The sequence below is a fragment of the Scyliorhinus torazame genome, chromosome 15 (genome assembly GCF_047496885.1).
Source record: "Scyliorhinus torazame isolate Kashiwa2021f chromosome 15, sScyTor2.1, whole genome shotgun sequence".
In the NCBI taxonomy this organism is placed as follows: domain Eukaryota; kingdom Metazoa; phylum Chordata; class Chondrichthyes; order Carcharhiniformes; family Scyliorhinidae; genus Scyliorhinus; species Scyliorhinus torazame.
Genome location: NC_092721.1, coordinates 48,882,277 through 48,902,949, shown reverse-complemented (window position 1 = coordinate 48,902,949; position 20,673 = coordinate 48,882,277). Strand labels below are relative to the sequence as shown.

The following is a 20,673-nucleotide window of genomic DNA, read 5'->3' as shown; positions in this document are numbered from 1 at the left end:
AGGGAGAATAGGGATGGTGGAATTGCTGCATTAAGGAAGGAATAAAAATGGGGAAGACGGATCAGTTGGAGAATATAAATGGGGGAAATAGGAGGAATGGAGAGGGAAAAAGGGAAGGGAACATGGATGTGGAAGGGAGAAATTAATGGGGAAGGAAATGGGAGGGAGGGGAGACTAGAGAGAGAAAGATTTGCATGTATTTGCCTTTCATGACCTCCACATGTCTCAAAGCTCTGTAGAGCTGATGAAGTACCTTCTGAAGTGTAGACCTTGTTGTAATTTAGGAAAGGCAACAGCCTAAAATGCGCAGCAAGCAAAGTTCCCAAAAAAACTGGATAATGCTGTTTGTTTCTTTAAAGATTGTGGGATACATGTTAGCCAGAGCACTGGGAATAACACCACTGCTCTCCTTTAAATATTGCTGGGGAATTAGTTTTTACATTTAATCAGAGAGAACAGACAGGGCCTCAGTTCAGCATTTCACCTGAAAGGCACATCTCTGATAGTGCAGAACTCCCTGAATACCCCCAATACAGTGTTGGCTCAGGTTTTGTCATCAACTCTTTGGAACAGGACTTGAACCCACGACCTGCTGGGTCAGAGGTAAGTATCCTACAAACTGAGCCAAGGCCGATACCTGACAGGGTATAAAGGGAACATGCAGGGGCGGGAGTAAGGAAAAGTGTTGGGGAAATAAAAATAAAGAGAAGAGTAAACGGAGAAGAGAATATGAAAGAAATGGTGGAGTAGACCTGATGGGCCGAATGGCCTAATTCTGCTCCTATGTCTTATGGTCTCATGATCTAAAAGGAACAGGTAAGATACAGGGAGAGAAAGGAGGAGGAATAGGGAACATGCAAAGAAAGAGAGGGATGATGAAATGAGGGAGGGAAGAGGGATGCGAATAGAGAGATACATAAGGGATGGAGGAACACAGCAATACAATTAGATCATTTATTCTCTTGAATCTATTTTGCCATTTAAAGATCCGATAACCGATCTGTGACATAACTTCATATACCTTCCCTTCTTCCTTAGCCTATCAAACCTTCGGTTAATAGAAACCTATCTCAGACTTAAAATAAATAATAATTAACTCAGCATTATACGGTCTTTATGCGAAAGAGTTCCAAATGTTTACCATCATTTGCGTGTTTCCCGATTTCATTCCTGAATGACTTTGCTCTAATGTTTTGACTACATTCCCTAGTCCTAATTTCCCCAACGAGCAGAACTGTTTTCTCTCTATCTACCCTATCCTTAATAACTTCAAAACCTGGACCAAAACACCCCTTTGCCTTCTAAATTCCCAGGAGTATGGGGTTCTAATTTATGTAATCTCTCCTTCGACTTCAACTCTTCGCGTCCAGAGATCATTCTGGCATTATCTGTGGTGCTGCCTTTCCAAGACCAAGGAAGTAGGGAGATGGAGTAGAGGCAGAATGGAGGAAATGAGAGATGCAGGTGAGGGAATGGGATGCTATAAGAGGAAAAGAACGACTTGACGTTTTGAACAGGGGGTTCTGGACATTTTGTATGAAGATACTCAGCAACTTGGGAGCAGACCTAAGGAGAAGGACCGGGACATTTTCTATAGTGGGTTTATATGTGTGGATTGCATGGAATTTTAGGCATTTTATTTCCCACAAACGGGCACCAGTCGTAATGGCACTTGGGGTCTCCCAGGGGATCGGAGGCCCCCGAATGATTGGCTCCGGGCAGGGTGGCACCCTAACACTGCTGGTGCCATTGAAAACCTTGGCACTGCCAGCCAGGCACCACCAGCCTGGCAATGCCACATGATGGCGCTGTCAAGGTGCCAGACTAGCATTGTACCCATGCCAGGGATCAGAACAGGTGGGTCTCTGCCCATGTGAGGTGGGGTGCAGGGTTCCCGAGGACCTCCTTCTAGGTGAATTGGGGCTTTGGGGACTCTGGGCGTTGCATCGGGTGGGGGGGTGGGGGGGGGGGGGGGGGGGGGAGAGATCAGGACACAATTTAAAAATGGCGCCCCGATCTCCTCTCCTGCACTGAAGAGTTCTGGCGAGTGGAGTTCTTCAGTGCAGGAAACGGGACTATGTGCAGCGTTGGCCAGGCATTCCCCGCTGAGGCCCCGGATTGCAACAGAGTCCCGGGTAAACACCCAGCTGAACATGCTTGACACGGGACTCTGTTGCAATTCGCTTAGATCATGCCCATAGTTTCATATTGTTGTTGATGATGAGATATATGCTCGGTGAGAGGTGCAGTATAAACATTTCACAGATAGGATATGCTCATGTAAGATAGAGACTGTCGGTGGTGATGTATCACTGGCGTCAATCAGTCATGTGTTAGACTCGAGAGAGAGAGAGAGAGAGGTTGGTACACCATGTCCAGGAGCAACATGCTTACCCTGTAACATGTTTAGAGGTAGTACTAATAAACAGAGTTTGACGATGGTCTATTTTCCATCCGAGTACTATGCCGAGACTTCATAGATAGGAAGGATCATCTCAGAACAACTGAGTTACGTGTGTTCCAGTTCCAAGAGGTTGGACATTCCTGCTCTATCCTAAAAAACCTTCTGATCCGATATAACAAAAAGGTGCTCCCCAGATAAGATTTTAAAACAAAATTGCTGAATTACTTGTTGAAAGTTGTTGATGAAGTCATCATCATAGATTCCACTGTTATCAATTTCTCACACGAAAATCGAATAAAATGCTGAGCGCAATTGGTGAAGTCGAGGGCAGCTTCATTGAAATCATTGAACCAGTGAAAAATGATTTATGAATCTGTGATGGCATTGCAAGCTGTTCTGTCGATAGGGTTGCCAACTCTGGTTGGAAATATTCCTGGAGGTATCAACACGTTACTTCCTGCTGCCTACCACCCCCATTAAATTGCTTGCTTTACCCATCTCTGATATATTTATAACTAAAAAAGGAAATAGTTCAAATAAAATGAAAAAAAACATAATTTTATAAATGTTCCTAAGTTGCTTTCAACAGTGTAATTTATTATTCACAGGATGTGGGCATCACTGGTTAGGCCAGCATTTATGCCCATCCCTAATTGCCCTTGAGAAGGTGGTGAACTGCCTCCTTGAACCCCCTTGAGGCCTTGTGGTGTATGGGAGGGAATTCCAGGGTTTTGCCCCAGTGACAGTGAAGGAACAGCGGTATATTTGCAAGTCAGAGTGGCTTGGAGGGAAATTCCAGGTGGTGATGTTCTGCTAGATCGTAGAGATCGGAGGTTTGAAAGGTGCTGTACAATGAATCTCGGTGAGTTCCTGCGGTGCATCTTGTAGATAAGTGTTTTTCAAACATTTTTTCCCGCGACCCTTTTTTCCAACCGCCCATCCTTCGAGACCCACGCCGGCTGACCTTCGCGACCCACACCATTTGACCTTCACGCCCACGCCGGCTGACCTTCGTGACCCACTCCAGTTGACCTTCACGCCCCATGCCGGCCGACCTTCACGCCCACGCCGGCTGACCTTCGTGACCCACTCCAGTTGACCTTCACGCCCACGCCGGCTGACCTTCGCGACCCACACCGGTTGACCTTCACGCCCCATGCCGGCCGACCTTCACACCCACGCCGGCTGACCTTCGTGACCCACTCCAGTTGACCTTCACGCCCCATGCCGGCCGACCTTCACGCCCACGCCGGCTGACCTTCGTGACCCACTCCAGTTGACCTTCACGCCCACGCCGGCTGACCTTCGCGACGCACACCGGTTGACCTTCACGCCCCATGCCGGCCGACCTTCACGCCCACGCCGGCTGACCTTCGTGACCCACTCCAGTTGACCTTCACGACCCACCATTTTCACTTACCCTTAATGTGACAGGTGAGCCTGCTTGGTTCTCATGATCTCACTTGCTTTGTAATTCAATGTTCCATTTCTGATAAAGACTTCAGCTGATGATTTAAAATCTCACTGCATTCGTTGAAAAAAATCAAGAGGTTTATCCTCGAACCCACCATGAATTTGAACTTCATTGAAGTTTTGAGGGTTTTCATCTTTCATTTGCCAGTACTTCCCTGCATATAACACTCACAAACTTTACATCCTTATTTGCAGTGACACAATTAATGAACCCATACCTCAAGTAATCATCTTTATGCTGCTTTGTTCCTGCTTTCAGCTTCTTCATGGGTTGTTCACCAAAGGCCCTGGAGCTCAGACCTTCACTGCTGGCAGCTGCAAAATGGAGGAATCTCTCTCGCGCCCAGAGCATGTGACGTCAGCGTACGAGGCGCTGTGAACCTCTCTCTGCTGCCGCTCCAAGCAAGAATTTTCCAGCGATTTAAAAATAAAAAAATAAAAAAATTTTTTTTAAAATGCGATGTTTGTGTTAAAAAAACCTCTGCTCCTGGGTCAGCACGCTGATGTCAGCAGGAGGCGTTCTGCCTCGCTGGGCTCCAACCGCAGCGCATGGCCCGCCATCCTCCCAACACCCACCCCTGACCCACCCGCGGGTCGCGACCCTAACTGTTGTAGATGGTACACACTGATGTCATTGTATGTTGGTGGTGGAAGGAGTGAATGTTGTGGATAGGGTGCCAATCAAGTGGACTGCTTTGTTTTGGATGGTGTCAAGCTTCTTGAGTGTTGTTGGAGCTGCACTGATCCAGGCATGTGGATGGTATCCCATCACACTTTTGACTTGTGCCTTGCAGATGGTGGACAGGTTTTGAGAGTCAGGAGGTGAGTTACCCGTCACAGGATTCTGATCCTCTGACCTGTTCTTTAACCATAGTATTTATGTGGCTAGTCCAGTTCAGTTTCTGGTCAATGGTAACCCCCAAGATGTTGATAGTGAGGGCTTCAGCAATGGTACTAGCATTGAATGTCAAGTAGGGATGGTTAGATTCCCTTTTGTTGGAGATGGTCATTGCTTGACACTTGTGTGGTGCATACCTGACTTGCCACTTGTCATCCCAAGCCTGGATATTGTCCAGGTCTTGTTGCATTTGCACGTGGACTACTTCAGTACCTGAGGAGTCGTGAATGGTGCTGAACATTGTGCAAGCATCTGCGAACATCCCCACTTCTAACCTTATGATGAAACAAAGGTAATTGATGAAGCAGCTGAAGATGGTTGGGCCGAGGACAATTGTGCCAGGAATATCTCCAACCAGTGAAGGAGTTTCTACACTGATTCCCATTGACTCCAGTTTTGCTCAGGCTCCTTGATGCCATACTTGGTCAAATGCTGCCTTGAGTCAAGGTTATTCACTCTCATCTCACCTCTGTAGTTCAACTCTTTTGTTTGAACCAAGGTTGTAATGAGGTCAGGAGCTGAGTGACCCCAGCAAAACCCAAACTGAGTGTTGGTGAGCAGATAGCTAAGCAAGTACCGCTTGATAGCACAGTTGATGACCTTTTCCATCACTTTACTGATTATCGAGAGTAGACTAATAGGGCGGTAATTGGCCGGGTTGGATTTGTGCTATTTCTTGCACACAGAACATACCTGGGCAATTTTCTACATTGCCGGGTAGATGCCAGTGTTGTAATTGTACTGGAACAGCTTGGCTAGGGCTATGGCCAGTTCTGGAGCACAAGTGTTCAGTACTATTGCTTGAATATTGTCTGGGCCAATAGTCTTTACATATCTAGTGTCTTCAGCAGTTTCTTATTATCATGTGGAGTGAGTCAAATTGGCATCTGTGGTGCTGGAGACCATGGGGGAAACTGGGGGTTGACTTGGAGGAGATCAGGGAGGCTGAAAGAGATCATCCACTTTACACTTCTGGCTAAAAATGTTTGCGAATGCTTCAATCTTATCTTTTGCACTGATGCGCTGGGCTCCCCACCATTGAGAATGGGGATATTTGTGGAGCCTCCTCCTCCAGTGAGTTGTTTAACTGTCCAGCACCATTCATGACTGGATGTGGCAGGACTGCAGTGCTTAGATCTAATCCATTGATTGTGGAATCACTCAACTCTGTCTATCACTTGTTGTTTGGCCACAAGTAGTTCTGTGTTGTAGTTTCACCAGATTCACACCCGGAGATAGGAATGCCTGGTGCTGCTCTGGGCATCCCCTCCTGCACACTTCATTGATCCAGGATTGATCCCCTGGCTTGGTGGTATTGGTTGGGTGGGAGATATGCCGGGCCATGACATTACAGATTCAGCTGCTGCTGATGGCCCACAGCATCTCACAGCTGCCCAGTCTTGAGTTGATTGATCTGTATGAAATCTATTAGCATTTAGCAAGGTGGTACCACCACACATCACAATGAAAAGTATCCTCAGTGTGAATACAGGACTTTATCTCCACAATGGGAATCTGGATTGTAGTTTTAGGGTAAGGGAGAATGAGAGTATAGAGGTCAGGAGCACAGATTTGACGTCGCAGGAGGGGGCCAGTGTTCAGGTAGGTGGTTTGAAGTGTGTCTACTTCAATGCCAGGAGTATACGAAACAAGGTAGGGGAACTGGCAGCGTGGGTTGGTACCTGGGACTTCGATGTTGTGGCCATTTCGGAGACATGGATAGAGCAGGGACAGGAATGGATGTTGCAGGTTCCGGGGTTTAGGTGTTTTAGTAAGCTCAGAGAAGGAGGCAAAAGAGGGGGAGGTGTGGCGCTGCTAGTCAAGAGCAGTATTACGGTGGCGGAGAGGATGCTAGATGGGGACTCTTCTTCCGAGGTAGTATGGGCTGAAGTTAGAAACAGGAAAGGAGAGGTCACCCTGTTGGGAGTTTTTTATAGGCCTCCTAATAGTTCTAGGGATGTAGAGGAAAGGATGGCGAAGATGATTCTGGGTATGAGCGAAAGTAACAGGGTAGTTATTATGGGAGACTTTAACTTTCCAAATATTGACTGGAAAAGATATAGTTCGAGTACAATAGATGGGTCGTTTTTTGTACAGTGTGTGCAGGAGGGTTTCCTGAAACAATATGTTGACAGGCCAACAAGAGGCGAGGCCACGTTGGATTTGGTTTTGGGTAATGAACCAGACCAGGTGTTGGATTTGGAGGTAGGAGAGCACTTTGGGGACAGTGACCACAATTCGGTGACGTTTACGTTAATGATGGAAAGGGATAAGTATACACCGCAGGGCAAGAGTTATAGCTGGGGGAAGGGCAATTATGATGCCATTAGACGTGACTTGGGGGGGATAAGGTGGAGAAGTAGGCTGCAAGTGTTGGGCACACTGGATAAGTGGGGCTTGTTCAATGATCAGCTACTGCGTGTTCTTGATAAGTATGTACCGGTCAGACAGGGAGGAAGGCGTCGAGCGAGGGAACCGTGGTTTACCAAGGAAGTGGAATCTCTTGTTAAGAGGAAGAAGGAGGCCTATGTGAAGATGAAGTGTGAAGTTTCGGTTGGGGCGATGGATAGTTACAAGGTAGCGAGGAAGGATCTAAAGAGAGAGCTAAGACGAGCAAGGAGGGGACATGAGAAGTATTTGGCAGGAAGGATCAAGGAAAACCCAAAAGCTTTCTATAGGTATGTCAGGAATAAGCGAATGACTAGGGAAAGAGTAGGACCAGTCAAGGACAGGGATGGGAAATTGTGTGTGGAGTCTAAAGAGATAGGCGAGATACTAAATGAATATTTTTCGTCAGTATTCACTCAGGAAAAAGATAATGTTGTGGAGGAGAATGCTGAGACCCAGGCTAATAGAATAGATGGCATTGAGGTACGTAGGGAAGAGGTGTTGGCAATTCTGGACAGGCTGAAAATAGATAAGTCCCCGGGACCTGATAGGATTTATCCTAGGATTCTATGGGAGGCCAGGGAAGAGATTGCTGGACCTTTGGCTTTGATTTTTATGTCATCATTGGCTACAGGAATAGTGCCAGAGGACTGGAGGACAGCAAATGTGGTCCCTTTGTTCAAAAAGGGGAGCAGAGACAACCCCGGCAACTATAGACCGGTGAGCCTCACGTCTGTAGTGGGTAAAGTCTTGGAGGGGATTATAAGGGACAAGATTTATAATCATCTAGATAGGAATAATATGATCAGGGATAGTCAGCATGGCTTTGTGAAGGGTAGGTCATGCCTCACAAACCTTATTGAGTTCTTTGAGAAGGTGACTGAACAGGTAGACGAGGGTAGAGCAGTTGATGTGGTGTATATGGATTTCAGCAAAGCGTTTGATAAGGTTCCCCACGGTAGGCTATTGCAAAAAATACGGAGGCTGGGGATTGAGGGTGATTTAGAGATGTGGATCAGAAATTGGCTAGCTGAAAGAAGACAGAGGGTGGTGGTTGATGGGAAATGTTCAGAATGGAGTACAGTCACAAGTGGAGTACCACAAGGATCTGTTCTGGGGCCGTTGCTGTTTGTCATTTTTATCAATGACCTAGAGGAAGGCGCAGAAGGGTGGGTGAGTAAATTTGCAGAGGATACTAAAGTCGGTGGTGTTGTCGATAGTGTGGAAGGATGTAGCAGGTTACAGAGGGATATAGATAAGCTGCAGAGCTGGGCTGAGAGGTGGCAAATGGAGTTTAATGTAGAGAAGTGTGAGGTGATTCACTTTGGAAGGAATAGCAGGAATGCGGAATATTTGGCTAATGGTAAAGTTCTTGAAAGTGTGGATGAGCAGAGGGATCTAGGTGTCCATGTACATAGATCCCTGAAAGTTGCCACCCAGGTTGATAGGGTTGTGAAGAAGGCCTTTGGAGTGTTGGCCTTTATTGGTAGAGGGATTGAGTTCCGGAGTCGGGAGGTCATGTTGCAGCTGTACAGAACTCTGGTACGGCCGCATTTGGAGTATTGCGTACAGTTCTGGTCACCGCATTATAGGAAGGACGTGGAGGCTTTGGAGCGGGTGCAGAGGAGATTTACCAGGATGTTGCCTGGTATGGAGGGAAAATCTTATGAGGAAAGGCTGATGGACTTGAGGTTGTTTTCGTTGGAGAGAAGAAGGTTAAGAGGAGACTTAATAGAGGCATACAAAATGATCAGGGGGTTGGATAGGGTGGACAGTGAGAGCTTTCTCCTGCGGATGGATATGGCTGGCAAGAGGGGACATAACTTTAAACTGAGGGGTAATAGATATAGGACAGAGGTCAGAGGCAGGTTCTTTACGCAAAGAGTAGTGAGGCCGTGGAATGCCCTACCTGCTACAGTAATGAACTCGCCAACATTGAGGGCATTTAAAAGTTTATTGGATAAACATATGGATGATAATGGCATAGTGTAGGTTAGATGGCTTTTGTTTCGGTGCAACATCGTGGGCCGAAGGGCCTGTACTGCGCTGTATTGTTCTATGTTCTATAAGGTGATCACTCCTACCAATGGACAGATGCCTCTGCGGCAGGCAGGTTGATGAGGATGAGATCAAGTATGTTTTTCCCTCACTACCAGCTGCAGGCCCAGTCTAGCAGTTATGTGGTAATTGGCAGGAAGTCTGACCATGTTTGACCTGATATCATGAGACGTCATGGGGCCCAGAGTTGATGTTGAGGGCTCCCTGGGCAGCTCCCTCCCGACTGTATATGACTGTGCCGCCACCTTTGCTGGGCATGTCCCTGCCAGTGGTGTCTGTAAGCTGAGTATGCCTATGTCAGGCTTGTCTGTGAGAGAGCTCTCAATTTTGAGAGATGTTAGTAAGGATGACTTTGCAGGACTAGCAGGGCAGAGTTTGCTGTTGTAGTTTCCAGCGCCTTTGTCGATGGCGGATGGTCTGTTTGTTTCATTTTTTATCCAATATTTTGAAATTGTTTGGTCCATTTCAGAGGGCATTACTGTAGATCTGGGCAACACATTTCCTTCACTAATGGAAATTTATGAACTATTTTTACCACAATTACCAATGGTTTGAATCCACCATCTGCCATACTGGGATTCAAAGCCCAGACCCCCTGAGCCTTTGGATTACCAATCCAGTGACAATACCTCTACCTTTCCCATGCCCAGTCAAGATATATCATACTGCTAACATTTAAAGTGCAAATTTGGTTCAGCGTGGACTCTTTGAAGTGAGCCACATGTTGCTGCAAACATGACCACTGAAGGTCCGATGATTTGCCCGGCTTATTCAAAAGCTCGCTATCTAGCAGAGACAAACGGACACAATCCAACAAAAAGGTGTTGACTGTTAAGGAGGGGCTGTGGCTGATCAGCGAATTGCGGGGGGGGGGGGGGGGTGCGCACACGGGGAGCCCCCTGACCTGGTTGGTTACGTGGGACATGCGGGGTCGAAATGGCCCAGCCAAAAGGTCACGCATTTTTGCACATTTAGAGTTTGAAGGTAGACATTGTGTATCTTCAGGAGAGGCACCTGAAGCTGGAGGACCAGACAAAGCTGAGGAAGGGCTGGGTGGGGCAGGTGTTACACTCGGGTTTGGATATGAAGGCGAGAGGGGTGGTGGTGCTGAGGAACATAAGGGTGACCTATGAGGTTGGTAGTATTGTAACTGATCCAGGGGGTAATTTGTGATGGTTAGTGGGAAGCAAGAGGCGACGCCTGTGGTGCGAGTGAATGTATATGCCCCAATTTGGGACGATGTGGACTTTTTGAGGCGGGTCTTAGCAAAGATTCCAGACATGCACTATCTGATTATGGGGGGAGATTTCCAATACGATGCTGGACCTGGGTTGGATCGTCAAGCCCGAGGTCTCTAAGGGTGTCTGCTACAGCAAAGTAGTTGTTGGGGTTTATGGAACACATGGGGGTGGACCCGTGGCAGTTTGAGAAGCCTAGGACAAAGGAGTTCCCGCACGTTCACCGGGTGTATTCTCGGATTTATTTTTTGGTTTTGAACAAGGCGTTGGTGGGATCGGAGTATTCGGCGATTGTGGTCTCAGACCACACTTGCGGGTGGTGCAGGGGGAGGTTCAGCGGCCACAGTGGAAGTTGGATGTGGGATTGTTGCCGGACAATGAGATTTGTGAGAGGGTAGGGTGGCCATCTGAAAATATGTGGAACTGAACGATACAGGGAGGTTTCTGCCTCCACACTGTAGGAGGTTCTGAAAGTGGTGGTAAGGAGGCAACGTATATCGATTCGGACGCACCAAGAGAGAGTGGAGCAGGCTGAGAGGTTGAGGTTGGTGGAGGATATTCTGAGGGTGGATGGAGATATTCAGAGGGGCCTGAGGAGGTGCTACTAAAGGAGAGGCAGAGGTTCCAGATAGAGTTTGGGTTGGTGTCCACAGGATGGACAGTGGGACAATTGTGTGAAGCCACAGTGGCGGTATATGAGAATGGGGAGAAAGCGAGCAGGATGCTTGCGCACCAGTTGAGGAGGCAGGCGATGGCAAAGGAGATGGGGAGGTGAGAGATGAGAGGGGTGTGCTGGTATCGGAGCTGGGGGGTTCAATCGGGTTTTTGAAGCTTTTTATCAGAGGCTGGATAGTTCGGAGCCTCCGATGGGAGATGAAGGGATGAGGCAGTTTTTAGTTGGTTGGAGTTTCTGAGGGTTGAGGGGGCGAAGGTGTAGGGACTGGGGGCCCCAATTGAGTGAGGTGATGGATTCCATGAGGTCGATGCAGGGGGGGAATGCCCCGAGGCCGGATGGGTTCCCAATCGGGTTTTATAAGAAGTATGGGTTGGAGCTGGTGCCTATGCTAGTTGAGATGTACAATAAGTAGATTGTGAGGGGGAAGCTTTCCCCCCCCCCCCCCCCCCCCCCGCCCCCCCCCCCCCCCCCCCCCACGCTGTCTCAGATCTCGATATCGCTCACCAAAGACCCGGAGCAGTATGAATCTTGTCACCCGATTTCGCTGTTGAATGTGGATGCCAAGTTGTTGGCATGTGACTGGTTGTTGCAATTACCTAAACTACCGTTCAGGAGAGGAGACATCTTCTTCATCAGGCCTGCAATGCAGGTTTTCCTAAACAAGACAGTCACATGAATGATGAACTATTTTTTCCTTGTAACCTCTAAAAGTGCACTATTTTCATAGAACATAGAACATAGAAAATACAGCACAGAACAGGCCCTTCGGCCCACGATGTTGTGCCGAACCTTTGTCCTAGATTAATCATAGATTATCATTGAATTTACAGTGCAGAAGGAGGCCATTCGGCCCTTTGAGTCTGCACCAGCTCTTGGAAAGAGCACCCGACCCAAACTCAACACCTCCACCCAACACCAAGGGCAATTTGGACATTAAGGGCAATTTATCATTGGCCAATTCACCTAACCCGCACATCTTTGGACTGTGGGAGGAAACCGGAGCACCCGGAGGAAACCCACGCAGACACGGGGAGGACGTGCAGACTCCGCACAGACAATGACCCAAGCCGGAATCGAACCTGGGACCATGGATCTGTGAAGCAATTGTGCTATCCACAATGCTACCGTGCTTCCCTTAAGAACAAATAAATCGACACTATATCATTTTCCAGTAATCCATGTACCTATCCAACAGCTGCTTGAAGGTCCCTAATGTTTCCGACTCAACTACTTCCACAGGCAGTGCATTCCATGCCCCCACTACTCTCTGGGTAAAGAACCTACCTCTGATATCCCTCCTATATCTTCCACCTTTCACCTTAAATTTATGTCCCCTTGTAATGGTGTGTTCCACCTGGGGAAAAAGTCTCTGACTGTCTACTCTATCTATTCCCCTGATCATCTTATAAACCTCTATCAAGTCGCCCCTCATCCTTCTCCGCTCTAATGAGAAAAGGCCTAGCACCCTCAACCTTTCCTCGTAAGACCTACTCTCCATTCCAGGCAACATCCTGGTAAATCTTCTTTGCACCTTTTCCAGAGCTTCCACATCCTTCCTAAAATGAGGCGACCAGAACTGTACACAGTACTCCAAATGTGGCCTTACCAAAGTTTTGTACAGCTGCATCATCACCTCACGGCTCTTAAATTCAATCCCCCTGTTAATGAACGCGAGCACACCATAGGCCTTCTTCACAGCTCTATCCACTTGAGTGGCAACTTTCAAAGATGTATGAACATAGACCCCAAGGTCTCTCTGCTCCTCCACAATGCCAAGAGCTCTACCGTTAACCCTGTATTCCGCATTCATATTTGTCCCTCCAAAATGGACAACCTCACACTTTTCAGGGTTAAACTCCATCTGCCACTTCTCAGCCCAGCTCTGCATCCTATCTATGTCTCTTTGCAGCCGACAACAGCCCTCCTTACTATCCACAACTCCACCAATCTTCGTATCGTCTGCAAATTTACTGACCCACCCTTCAACTCCCTCATCCAAGTCATTAATGAAAATCACAAACAGCAGAGGACCCAGAACTGATCCCTGCGGTACACCACTGGTAACGGGGATCCAGGCTGAATATTTGCCATCCACCACCACTCTCTGACTTCTATCGGTTAGCCAGTTCGTTATCCAACTGGCCAAATTTCCCACTATCCCATGCCTCCTTACTTTGTGCAGAAGCCTACCATGGGGAACTTTATCAAATGCCTTACTAAAATCCATGTACACTACATCCACTGCTTTACCTTCATCCACATGCTTGGTCACCTCCTCAAAGAATTCAATAAGATTTGTAAGGCAAGACCTACCCCTCACAAATCCGTGCTGACTATCCCGAATCAAGCAGTGTCTTTCCAGATGCTCAGAAATCCTATCCTTCAGTACCCTTTCCATTACGTTGCCTACCACCGAAGTAAGACTAACTGGCCTGTAATTCCCAGGGTTATCCCTAGTTCCTTTTTTGAACAGGGGCACGACATTCGCCACTCTCCAATCCCCTGGTACCACCCCTGTTGACAGTGAGGACGAAAAGATAATTGCCAACGGCTCTGCAATTTCATCTCTTGCTTCCCATAGAATCCTTGGATATATCCCGTCAGGCCCGGGGGACTTGTCTATCCTCAAGTTTTTCAAAATGCCCAACACATCTTCCTTCCTAACAAGTATTTCCTCGAGCTTACCAATCTGTTTCACACTGTCCTCTCCAACAATATCGCCCCTCTCATTTGTAAATACAGAAGAAAAGTACTCATTCAAGACCTCTCCTATCTCTTCAGACTCAATACACAATCTCCCGCTACTATCCTTGATCGGACCTACCCTCGCTCTAGTCATTCTCATATTTCTCACATATGTGTAAAAGGCCTTGGGGTTTTCCTTGATCCTACCCGCCAAAGATTGTTCATGCCCTCTCTTAGCTCTCCTAATCCCTTTCTTCAGTTCCCTCCTGGCTATCTTGTATCCCTCCAATGCCCTGTCTGAACCTTGTTTCTTCAGCCTTACATAAGTCACCTTTTTTCTCTTAACAAGACATTCAACCTCTCTTGTCAACCATGGTTCCCTCACTCGACCATCTCTTCCCTGCCTGACAGGGACATACATATCAAGGACACGTAGCACCTGTTCCTTGAACAAGTTCCACATTTCACTTGTGTCCTTCCCTGCCAGCCTATGTTCCCAACTTATGCACTTCAATTCTTGTCTGACAACATCGTATTTACCCTTCCCCCAATTGTAAACCTTGCCCTGTTGCACGTACCTATCCCTCTCCATTACTAAAGTGAAAGTCACAGAATTGTGGTCACTATCTCCAAAATGCTCCCCCACTAACAAATCTATCACTTGCCCTGGCTCATTACCGAGTACTAAATCCAATATTGCCCCTCCTCTGGTCGGACAATCTACATACTGTGTTAGAAAAGCTTCCTGGACACACTGCACAAACACCACCCCATCCAAACTATTTGATCTAAAGAGTTTCCACTCAATATTTGGGAAGTTAAAGTCACCCATGACTACTACCCTATGACTTCTGCACCTTTCCAAAATCTGTTTCCCAATCTGTTCCTCCACATCTCTGCTACTATTGGGGGGCCTATAGAAAACTCCTAACAAGGTGACTGCTCCTTTCCTATTTCTGACTTCAACCCATACTACCTCAATAGGGTGATACTCCTCGAACTGCCTTTCTGCAGCTGTTATACTATCTCTAATTAATAATGCCACCCCCCCACCTCTTTTACCACCCTCCCTAATCTTATTGAAACATCTATAACCAGGGACCTCCAACAACCATTTCTGCCCCTCTTCTATCCAAGTTTCCGTGATGGCCACCACATCGTAGTCCCAAGTACCGATCCATGCCTTAAGTTCACCCACCTTATTCCTGATGCTTCTTGCGTTGAAGTATACACACTTCAACCCATCTCCGTGCCTGCAAATACTCTCCTTTGTCAGTGTTCCCTCCCCCACTGCCTCATTACATGCTTTGGCGTCCTGAATATCGGCTACCTTAGTTGCTGGACTACAAATCCGGTTCCCATTCCCCTGCCAAATTAGTTTAAACCCTCCCGAAGAGTACTAGCAAACCTCCCTCCCAGGATATTGGTGCCCCTCTGGTTCAGATGCAACCCGTCCTGCTTGTACAGGTCCCACCTTCCGCAGAATGCGCTCCAATTATCCAAATACCTGAAGCCCTCCCTCCTACACCATTCCTGCAGCCACGTGTTCAACTGCACTCTCTCCCTATTCCTAGCCTCGCTATCACGTGGCACCGGCAACAAACCAGAGATGACAACTCTGTCTGTCCTGGCTTTCAACTTCCAGCCTAACTCCCTAAACTTGTTTATTACCTCCACACCCCTTTTCCTACCTATGTCGTTGGTACCAATGTGCACCACGACTTCTGGCTGCTCACCCTCCCCCTTAAGGATCCTGAAGACACGATCCGAGACATCCCTGGCCCTGGCACCCGGGAGGCAACATACCTTCCGGGAGTCTCACTTGCGACCACAGAATCTCCTATCTATTCCCCTAACCATTGAATCTCCTACAACTATTGCTTTTCTATTCTCCCCCCTTCCCTTCTGAGCCCCAGAGCCAGACTCAGTGCCAGAGACCTGGCCGCTAGGGCCTTCCCCCGGTAGGTCATCCCCCCCAACAGCATCCAAAACGGTATACTTGTTTTGAAGGGGAACGGCCACAAGGGATCCCTGCACTGTCTGCCTGTTTGTTTTTTTTCCCCCTGACTGTAACCCAGCTATTCTTGTCCTGTACCTTGGGTGTGGTTACCTCCCTGTAACTCTTCTCAATCACCCCCTCTGCCTCCCGGATGATCCGAAGTTCATCCAGCTTCAGCTCCAGTTCCCTAACACGGTCTTTGAGGAGCTGAAGTTGGGTGCACTTCCCGCAGGTATAGTCAGTGGGGACACCGGTGGTATCCCTCACCACCCACATCCTACAGGAGGAGCATGTAACTGGCCTAGCCTCCATCCCCTCTTACCTGACAGAATATAGCTGCTGTGTGGACTAACTAGATCTCCGCCCTCCGACTCTGCTCCCAGTCAGCTACACTTCCTGTAAACTCCTGGCTCTCTTCTCACTCTTTGCGTAAATGTCGGAAACAAAATGAAAGGAGCACCTTACTCCCTCCTCACCTAACTCCCTCGGTCACCAAACTCTCACTATCACACTCAAAAAGCACCAAATTCAGCACTCCCTCGGTCACCAAACTCTCACTATCACACTCAAAAAGCACCAAATTCAGCACTCAGTGCAAACAAAGTCTGCACTGTAGGGGATATCTTTTATACTGTGAATCTAGCCTCTGAAAAACTGGCCTAATCCAATTAACTAATTAACAAGCTCCAGCTGCAAGTGCCTAGAAGTAGAAGCCTGTTTAAAGCTGATTGAAAATTCACCTTCTTCTAAACCAAACAGCAACTTTTAAGTTAATTAACTAAATAAAAGAAAGACTAAACTTTAGATAAAAATGAAGCCTTATACTCCCTCGGTCACCAAACTCTCACTATCGCACTCAAAAAGCACCAAATTCAGCACTCAGTGCAAAAACTGAGTTTTTCTTCAACTGTATCTTCCTCCAGTGTGTTTGTTTATGTGAGACTATGCGAGTGAGCTCCAAAGTGTTAGATTTTGGTGTGAGTGATTAAATAAACAGTCATCTTTTTTTATTTAAACCCATGAAATGTTGCTGCTGGTTATTTAAATTGTCCACAACTCAGGGGTTAAAAACACACACATATTCATCTCAAAAGCTTACTGATTGTGGACAGTTGGGAAGAGAACAGGGATTTTTTTTATTTCATGAGATGTAGGGGGTCGCTGGAAAAGTCGGCATTTGTTGCACCGCTCCCGATTGCCATTGAATTGACCATTTCGGAGGGCTGTTAAGAGTCAACCACATTACTGTAGGCCTGGATTCACATGTAGGCCAGACCGGGTAGGGATGGCAGATTTCTATCCCTAAACAATCTGAATGGATCAAAAGAGTCATTACAGCAATCAACAGTAGTTGTCATGGTCACCATTGCCGAGACTAGTTTTATATTCCTGCTTTATTGACTAAATTTAAATTCCACGAGCTGCCATATGAACTCATATCCTCGGAGCATTAATCTAGGCCGCTGGATGATAAATTCAGTGACATTACCACCGCGACACCATCCCCACCTGAATTTCAGTAGCTCTCTCTCACCCCGTCCAACACATAAATTATAAGGAGATTAATCTTTAATTTCTGGAGACTCCAGGCCAATCTGGAGGTTTGACAACTCTGTCCATTAGATTGTTGGGAACCGATGCAAATGATCTGTAAGGTATGCCTCTGTAACCAAGGGCACAAGCTGAACATCTTTGTAAGTGTAATCCCGGTGGAATAAAACCCATGCATATGCCTATTGAAATAAAGGGCCAGAATCTGCTTTCAAAATAATGATGGGTTTAATGGCTTTCACTGTTATTAATGTGTTAACCATTCAGCAATTTGTGGTTAGAAAGTGGATGCTCACCTTCAACCTGCCTGTGAATTTCATAATAGTTTGCACATTAATTGGCAATGCATATTGCCACAGGAGGTTAGGATTGCAATGTTATAATGTAAGTACCTTTGTAGTGACAAGGTTTTATGTTCCTGAAATACCACTCAACCTTGCTGGCCCAGAAAGGGAGCAATTGAAACAGTGGAGTCCCATTCTGAGGCCTAGCAAATTGTTGTTAGAGAGTTTCAAAAAACTTAAAATATTATTTTTCACACTGTTCTGTCTCTTTGTACTCTCTCTTTATCTTCCAACCCTCCAGAATTGTCCTGCAGTCCTCGGGAATCAAATATTAATATCCTGGATATGACGGCAAGCAACCTTGGAGAAAAGTCACAGGGGCATTATTTTTTTCCTCCATTTTCACTGAATACTCTTACTTATTGGTGATAATACAATTGAAGATGGTGGCAAGGACGGTTTGATAGGGCGGGGTAGAAGGCAGAAGTTGGCCATGTGATGAAACTTCCAGGTTTACATCCAGCCGAAGTTGGCAACCCACAAACGCCTTCAGAAATTCGAGGATCACTGAGACCTTGAGAGGTCAACAGCAAAGCAGTTATAAGACAGTGTTGCGAAAGCTATATCAGGAAAATGGCCTGTGATCCACAGCCAGCAGAATCTTAGCTATTAGAAACATCTCTTCATGCCATAGCAAACTGTCAACTACCAGTTCATTTCCAAAGAACAAAGGGGCTGTCACTTCAAAAAAAGAAGAATGAGGCACATTGCCTTTCACACTATCAAGACTTCCTACCGCTCGCCATAGCCAAGCAATTATATTTTTGAAGCACACAGATTTTTGTTTTTTAGGCAGATGTGATTGACACCGAGGTTCCACAAATAGTAATTAAATAACTAAATTGAGCAATGAATGTTGGTTTAGGGTTGAAGATAAACGCTCTGCTCTTCTTTGACAAGCACCCATGGGTTTCATTTTACATTCATTTGAACAGCCAGTTGGAGCCTTGGTTTAGCTTTTCATCCAAAAGATACCTCTCCCAACAATGTAGCGTGACCTCAGCACTGAACTAAAGTATCAGCCTAAATAATCCGCTTAAATCCTGGAATGGGGCTGGAACTGGCAAAGCTCCGCAGGTGCTTAACAGCTATTAATCTCTAACATCTTGCAGTTTAGATGAAAGGTCATTGACCTGAAACATGTTAACTCCATTTCTCTCCAGAGATGCGAGGTGACCTGATGAATGACTCTCGCATTTTCTGTTCTTAATCGACCAGTAGCAATCCTGGTCCCATCTGACAACCAGGCAAACCCTTTCGAAGATGCATCATGAGATAGCAGCCAGGAATAATGCTTTTTTATTCTCTAAATAGATCACAGGTCTTAAACCATACTTTATTTCCAACATGCATGCACATTATATGATTTTTTGAAAAATTTATTGCCCATCTCTAGTTTCCCTTCAGAAGGTGGTGGTGGGTTGCCTTCTTGAATCGCTGCATTCCTTGAGATGTAGGTACACCCACAGCGCTATTAGGGGCGGAGTTCCAGGATGTTGCTCCAGCGACAGTGAAGGAATGGCAATATATTTCCAAGTCACGATGGTGAGTAACTCGGAGGGGAACCTCCAGGTGGTGTTGTTCCCAGGTATCTGCTGCCCTTGTCCTTCTAGATGGTAGTGGTCGTGGGTTTGGAAGGTGTTGTCTAAGGAACCTTGGTGAGTTCCTGCAATGCACCTTGTAGATGGCACACAAGGCTGCCACTGTTCGTCGATGGTGGAGGGTTTCAATGTTTGTGGAATGGGGAGCAATCAAGTGGGCTGCTTTGTCCTGGATGGTGTCGAGCTTCTTGAGTGTTGTTGGAGCTGCACTCATCGAGGCAAGTGGAGAGTATTCCATTACACTCCTGACTCTGTGCTGTTGCGCGTTTCTTTTACTTTGTCTTTTCTGTGGCTCTGTTCCAATTATGGCAATCAGTGAGTTTGCCCTTCTTTTTATGTCATCTATGTACGAATGCTTAGAGTCGCCAGGTATCGAATGATACCACCACACGTTTCTACCGGCTATCGATCAAAGAGCCAAACACCAGTTAGTTAGTTCAGGGTCAAGGGTACTTTATTTACACACAATTAGTCATGTAACATAAACACTACTAGTTAACTAGACCTATCAGCTAAGACAACCTGTACTTAACTTCAGGCACCCGGCTTAGGTCAGAAAACAGTGGCCGCTGTTCAATTCTGGATCTCTCGGGTTCGAAGGAGTAACTGTTGATCAGCTGGGCTCATCCGTCTGGTAGTGGACGTTGAACTTGGACTCACTTCTGGTATTGCTACGATTGGCGATGACCGTGACCGGGGTACCAAGTCCAAGAGGGCGCCAAGAGAGAGCGAACATATGGCAAACCATTCATCTTATACTCGCGGGGGGGGGTTGCGCTCTTTTGGGTGGTCCTTCGATTTGGGCTTTACTAATTGGGTGATCCCTGATCACTTTGTTCGATTCTTTAGCCAATAAGTGGGCGGGGATCTGGATGGCTGGGCGTGTCCCAAGCTGTCACTGACCCCGTTGTTTGCGTTTCCCTTGAACAGGGAGTGGCGCCGAAATGTCTGGGACTGTCCTGGTTGCTTGAGTACCAGTCCTTTGTTTTGGGGAAGGTGGGCCATCAAATGCTAATCGGCCCCATTAAAATGCTAATTGGACGGAATTTCGATACTGTCTGGATTTCTTGCTTACGAATATGCATTTCATACTCTGAGCCTGCCTGAGTCTTGGCTTGTCCATTTTACCCGTTAGGCTTTGCGAGTTTGTCTGTACATAGTTGGAAGTGGCCATCCCAGATGGCTACACTCCGTAGGGAACCAGCAGTCAGGAACTCAGGAGCCTCAGCCCTTGACCCTGTCCAACAGATATGAGGCACTTGCTCCCTGTCTGGATGGCGAACAGGGCTGCAGGAAGGATGAGTCAGCTGACCAAGGCACCATGGGAGTAAATATGCAAGTTGTAGTTGTAGGGGATT

At 46.9% G+C, this 20,673-nt stretch overlaps 1 long non-coding RNA gene across 1 annotated transcript in view; it reads left to right on the top strand.

The window, feature by feature from the left end:
• The window catches only part of LOC140391587 (uncharacterized), a 57,434-nt gene extending 53,101 nt beyond the window's left edge, over positions 1–4,333 (top strand). The window contains exon 4 of the long non-coding RNA XR_011935124.1: positions 4,137–4,333. This is a non-coding gene — a long non-coding RNA (uncharacterized lncRNA). The remainder of the gene's footprint in view (positions 1–4,136) is intronic.
• The last annotated feature ends 16,340 nt before the right edge of the window (positions 4,334–20,673 follow it).